Raw genomic sequence first — 6,653 nt, forward strand, 5'->3', positions numbered from 1 at the left:
GATATTCGTCATTTTCATGGTTGAATAATAGTCGATGGTGAGTGTGCATGCATGGGTTTTATTTTGCAGTTTTTGTCCAGGACTGGGTTTGAACCCGCCACCTCCGGTATATGGGGCCAGGGCCCTACTCCCTGAGTCACAGGTGTCACCCCACTCATGCTTTTCTTATTTATTCATCCTTAACAGCCAGTTCAGTAGTTTCCATTATCTTGGTAATTGTGCAAAATGCTGGAATAAAGGTATGGGTGTAGATTTTTTTGAGATACTTATTTTTATTTGATTTGATTAAATATCTAGAGGTACGATTGCTGGGATATGTGGTAGTTATATATTTTTAACTTTTTAAATAGATCTGCATGATGATTCTATCACATTATGAACAATATTTTACAGCGTTTGCTTTTCTCCACGTTCCTGCCAACACTTGTTATCTCTTTTCTTTTTTTATTATTAAATCGCAACTATGTACATTTACGGTATACTCTCTTGAAGCTAAAACTGAATCCATACTTACAGAACTGCCAGGTATGGGGTGGGTTATGTTCCTAAAAGCAAAATGGAAGGCCAGTGTAATCCTACCACTCTGGAGGGTGGGTTGTCTGAGTTCAGGAGTTCAAGACCAGCCTGAGCAAGAGGGAAACCCACCCCCCATCTCTAAAAAGTAGCTGGGCATAGTGAAGGGGCTCCTGTAGTCCCACCTACTTGAGAGCCTGAGGCAAGAGAATCACTTTGAGCCGAAGAGTTTGAGATTGCTGTGAACTGTGATGCCAGGGGGAGCCCAAGAGTTTGAGGTTGCTGTGAGTTTTGATGCCAGGGCATTCTATTGAGGGTGACAAAGTGAGACTCTGCCTCAGGAAAAACAAAAATCAGACAATTCTGCCTCCATTTGTTTAGGTTGTTCCCTGTGCCGCATGTGAGCTAAGTCGAGAAAGCAGGGTTTATACAAATAAGGGTTTATGATATATTTTACTTAGTCAGCTGTTCGTGTGGCTCTGATGAATTTGTAAACACAAACATTCATTTTTATTTCTTTTTATGTCACAGGTAGTTTCTCTGCACAGCTAAAACCAATAACTTCTATATTGAAGATTATCTTTGAAATATTTATGAATATATTTAGCAAACCAAAGCCTTGCTCACCTAGAACAAAAGGTAAACTTTGCTTTCTTCTAGGGAAGAAAATATTTTCTAGAATGAAACATTGATCATGTTGGTTTAGAGCCTGAATTTGTTTTAAAAGAAAGCGTTGAAAAATAATTTGTACTTCAAAAACGTTAACACACACACACACACACACACACTCACACACACACACACACACACACACACACACACACACGTCTTTCTCCTTATCGCTGTGGCTGTTTAAGAAGTTGACACGAGATGGCGCCAGAGAGCCAAGGTGAAGCTGGATTCGCCCTCAGCGCTGTGGGGACTGGCACCCCGGGCAGTGTGGACCATTCCCCAGGCTCGGCGGCCCAGGGTGCTTTTCACTCAGCCTCACAGTGGGCACCTCTCTCCAGGAAGTCCCTTCACAAGCTTTGCACAGACTTTGCCGTCCCAGCACCTGGACAGCACCTGCCGTCCCACTCTGGACCATGGGGTCTGTAGGAGTGGCCTTGAGGTTGGCCTTGAGGAGCGGATGGAGAAGCTGGAGGGAAGGGCAAAGAGGACTGCTCCCCTAGGCTGTCAGTGAGGGGCTTTGCTTCCAGGGGCCACTGGAAGGGAGACGGGACAGGGACACCTCATGGGGAGGTGCAGAGGGCTCATCTTGCCTCCGCTGCCTACTGCAGTGTACGTTCCTCTCTGGGCCCCAAGATTTTCAATTAAAGAATGAAGAAATTGATCGAAAAGAACTGTAGAAGCAGCCTGGGGCAGCAGCTCACACCTACAGTCCTAGGACTCTGGGAGGATTCCTTAAACTCAAGAGATTGAGGATGCCACGGTACCGTAGCCAGGGTGACAGACTGAGACTATGCCTCAAAAAAAAAAAAACAAATTGTAGATGGACCTGGTAAACCTAACATTGGCCTTCCTAACCCTTGTTAAGTGAATGCTTTGGTGGCATTAAGTACATTCGCAATGTGGCGCTGCGGTCCTCCCCATTCATCTCCAGAACTCCTTTTACGTCACAAAACTGAAACTCCATGTCCATTAAATGCTAACTCCCCACTTCCATCCCCTCCTTGCTACTCCATCTCCATGAATTTGACTACTCTGGGAACTTCACCTTAAGTGGAATCAGATGGTGTTGGTCCTTTTGAGACTGTCTTACTCACTCTGCATCACGTCCTCAAGGTTCATTTACGTCGTAGCTTGTGCCAGAATTTCCTTCCCTTTGAAGCCTGAATCACACTCCTTTGTGTGGATATACCACATTTTGCCACACTTATGTATAGAACACATTTGTTTTTATCCATTCATTCATGGATAGACACCTGGGTTGCCGCCCCCCTTTTGGCTGTTGGGATAAAGCTGTTGTGAGCATCAGTGTGCAAACAGGCAGCTGAGTTCCTGCCTTCAGTTCTCTCAGGTACATACCCGGCAGTGGAACTGCGGGACGACGTGGTGACTTTATGTTTTATTTTTTGAGAAGCCACCATGTGTTTTTCTACAGCAGAGTACAAGGGTTTCAATTTCTTCATATCCTTGGCAACACTTGTTATTTTGGTTTATTTTCATATTTATTTATTTTATGATAGCCATCACAATGGGTGTGACGTATTGTTCCTTTGTGGTTTTGACTTGCATTTCCTGGAGAAAGTGATTTTAATTAATTCTTTTTTTAAACCACGGATTCTTTCTTCAGTCAGGAGTTGTGAGTGTGGCTTGGTGAGGAGCACAGGGTCCGGTGTGTGACAGGCCTAAGGGAGAGTCCTGGCGCCCTGGAGGACTAGGCCTGTGAGTCTCAGCTGTCCTAAGTTTCTGTCTTTGCCTGTTGGATGGGGTTCATCATAAGTCCTTCTACATGCGCAGGTTGGAGGAAGACGTGCGATAAGGCACGTAAACCTCTTAGCACAGCTCCTGGCACTCAGGAAATGCTCAAAAAGTGGTAGCCATGTATTCAGGAGGCCGATGCACAGATCAGTGAACTGGGGAGGCGCTTAGGAAGATGGGTGCAGCGGGCCTTCCCACCCCCTTGCTCAGCCTGCCCTCCCCAACCAAATTACTGACATCCCATCCCCATATGAGGCATCTTTAGCAAAGCCCACTCTGAGCCCTCGGTAAGTGGTTTCTAGGGTCCTCTCAATGCCAGAGTCCAGGACTTGTCATTGGAAGTCATAAGGCTGATTCCCAAGAGTCTTGGTGGGAACAGATCAGTGTCACTGGCATCACCCAAGGCCCTTGGAGCCATGGGAGGCTCTTGGTCTACAGTTCTACCTCGGATGGCAACACCCATGCTCAGGTTCCCTCCCCAAACCCTCAGTTACGAACAGATTGAGCAGGATACCTGGATGACCCCTGGAGCTGTCATCTGCCAAAAACTCCTCCCTGTGGGAGGAAGAGGCTGCTGACTCCTGCACTCGGGCCCCCAGGCTTCATAAAGAGGCACCCATTGCTGGAAATGTGGAAGGATGCTTAGAGGAAATGGATCATCTTAGCCTCCATTAAATGTGCTTGCCCTTTCAATCTGAAGAGAACAAGAACTATTTTTTGAAATAGAGGGTAAGAAATTCACTGAGGAGTAAGGAAGCTTGGAGAGCAGGAGAGAGGCCAGGACAGGGCCTGGATCCCTTTTCCTTCCAAGGAGACAGCGATGGCTTTGTAGGATGGTTGGTTTTGGTTTTCTGCCTGGTGGTTTCTGTTTACTGTGCAGGAACAATCTGTAAAGGAAGAGAGACTCTCCGGATTCTCCACTGGGCCATTAGAGAGTAGCAGAAACAGTCCTGCTCCCAGAGGCTGGGGAGGGCCCGGTGGAGGGGCAGAGAACAGAGAGGCAAAGGCAAGGGCTGGAGGGGAGCAAGCATGGTGGCCAGGACTGAGCTGGTGAGCTTCAGAGAAATTCTTTCTGGGGGAAGAGAACTGTAGGAGAAGGTCCCTCAGCCATTCAGAGGGGTGAAGGTTGGGGCCTGGGAGACGCCCTTTGGGCATGCAGCAATTATTTATTGAGTCTATGAATTCAGTCTGCTCTTTGCCCTTACAGGCTCTGTGGGGAAGCAGCCAGGCTAGACTCAAGTTGGAGGAAGGAAGACATGAAGACATAGGTGAGGCTGGCCGGGGAGACAGCCTGGAGGGGTCATCTGTGAGCTGGGTCCTGAGGGATGTATGGGAGTTTAGCTAAATGGGCCATGAAGCAAGGGGCAAAGGAGGGGTGGAGAGACCTGGGTAGTCTAGGTCTAGGCAAAGGAAATAATATGTGCAAAGGCCTAAAAGAGAGCAATGATTTAAGAGAGTCTGAGAATCTCTAAATGCATGTGTGGTTTCTTGTAGTGAATGTAAAGTTTCTTGTGGTGGTTGCGCAGGTGTAAGTTGAAGAGGGACACAGGGGCCAGGTTGTACTGGGCCATGCAAGCCTTGCTAGGGAGTTTGGGTTTCATCCCGAAGGCAGTGGGGACCACTGGAGGGAGGGATGAAGTGGTAAATCATGGCTTTCAGTGGATGACTTTGTGGGCACTAGATGGGTAGGCAAAACCCAAGGCAGGTCCAGGAATTGCCTTCCTCCAGCCCAGGCTGGCTCTTTTGCAGGATAGAGATGAGGTCCGCTCAGAAGACAGAAGTAGGGAGTAGACAGTGCTCTTTCCCATGCCCACCTCTAGGGGCACCGCTCTCACGGACCACACTGTGAGTTCACACCCCTGCGAATTGCACAGTGCTCAGCCTGTCCAGCCAGCGGCATCTCTCAGAGAACAGACTGAAGACTGAAGAGGATCAGGAGGATAATTGATGGGGATTTGATGGAAATCAAAGATGATTCACAGGTTTCTGACTCACTACTTTGGAGCTTAGAGGACATCGGTGACATTTATAGAGTCAGAAAACGCATGCAGAGAGCAGGTTTGGGAGGCCGAGACTGGGAGGAACAGAGAAGGCAGAGGGGAGGCAGGATGTGGGTGTCGGCACAAAGCCCTTGAGGGCAGGGGTTCTGGCTCCCAACAGGCACCTGCAGGCCGCTCACAGCTCCCCCAGGGGCTGAGCCAGAGTCCTGAAGGCAGTTAGGGTTAGAGCTGGGAATGGTGGGTGGCAATGGGTCAAGAGCTACTGGCAAGAAGAGCATGAGGCAGGCACTGTATTGTCTCTCTGGTGGCCTCAAACAGAGGGCCCATGAGGGTTACTGGTCATTGTGGGGTCGCCTTCCAGAACAAACATACACAAGGAAAGCCCAAAACATCTGGGTTGGAGAACTGAATTCAAAGCAAATGCAATCCTCCTCACTTAGGGGTAATAAGAACGAGAAGACTCCAGGATGAGCCACCCAGTGGAGCCTGGGGTCTGGTTTACCAGCCTGGGCAGGACCCCTCCCCATGGGGAGGGCTGGTTCCCATGTCCTGTTTCCATTCAGGGAGATGCTCAGCCCCACACTTGCCCCAGGTCAACCACTCACTGTTCTGCAGAGAACATTAAAAGCATTCATGGAAGAGACAGTGTAGGGTTTTGTTGGTTGTAAACCTCACAGATGAATTTTTCCATCATCATATTTTATGAGTGTGGGTTTTAAAGCCTTCCTGATGCCCAGCTGTCCCTCTCCAGTAACCACGTACTTCCTCTTAAGGTGATGATTTGTGTTAACTCAGCCAGAAGAAGACTTCCAACAATGTGTGTTGACTCAACCTACGGAACTGACTGAGGCAATGATCTTTCTTTTTTTTTCATAGACAATCATAGAAATCATTTTGCTGTTTCTTTTGAGCTTCTTGGCCCATAAAGGAGATGGTCTATGTGGAACTTGTGTGGAAGTTTTGGGCAGGCAAGAGGTGCTGTGGTCCCCGACAGTATCTAAGGACCCCAAGAGTTAGAAAGAAGAGACAAAATTAACCCATGGATTTGGAAGGGGCAGTATCTCCAAGGCATCTCAGTTGGATGTGGGTGGGGGCGGGGGATACACTCGAACTGGACGAAAACCTTTGGGGTTCTGTGCCCTAGCCTGTTAAATTTATAGGTTGGCCATCAAGGTCTGAGATCACATTTGAGGCTTTACTCAAGGTTATTCAGAGGCCTCTAACAACTTAAAAATAATTTTTTAATTTACAAAAACAAAGTAGGGCGATTAAATGAAACACATGCCTTCATTTATGGCCTAATAATAACCCAAAAGTTTTCTTCTGGCCTAAATTAGGAAAGCTCATTAACAAACGGGGCTTTTAAGAAGCCACAAAGCAGGGCCTGTTTTCCTTCTGCTTAGGACAGCAGCAAGTACGGGCTGTGGTGATTTTCTGTGCCTTCTCTATGTTCGTGGGAGATTAGAGCCATTATGACAGGCTAATGAACCAGCTCCCAAAGTTCACTTAGGCCTTTCCTTGAAGGGTTCCTTCTTAACCTGTGGTGGTGAATTAGGACCAGCCGTAGAGCAAGGGACAAATCTGCAGAGCCCCGACGACTTTGGCAAAACTAGTTTCCTGACCATTTTGGCAAAAGGGTTTCACGAGGGGATGTGTATGCGACAAGGGGGCCCGACCTCAGACAAGGAACGGGCATTTCATCTGTTTTGGAAACCT

Source organism: Otolemur garnettii, unplaced genomic scaffold, assembly GCF_000181295.1.
Source record: "Otolemur garnettii isolate 467f Iridium unplaced genomic scaffold, OtoGar3 scaffold00029, whole genome shotgun sequence".
Classification (NCBI taxonomy): Eukaryota; Metazoa; Chordata; class Mammalia; order Primates; family Galagidae; genus Otolemur; species Otolemur garnettii.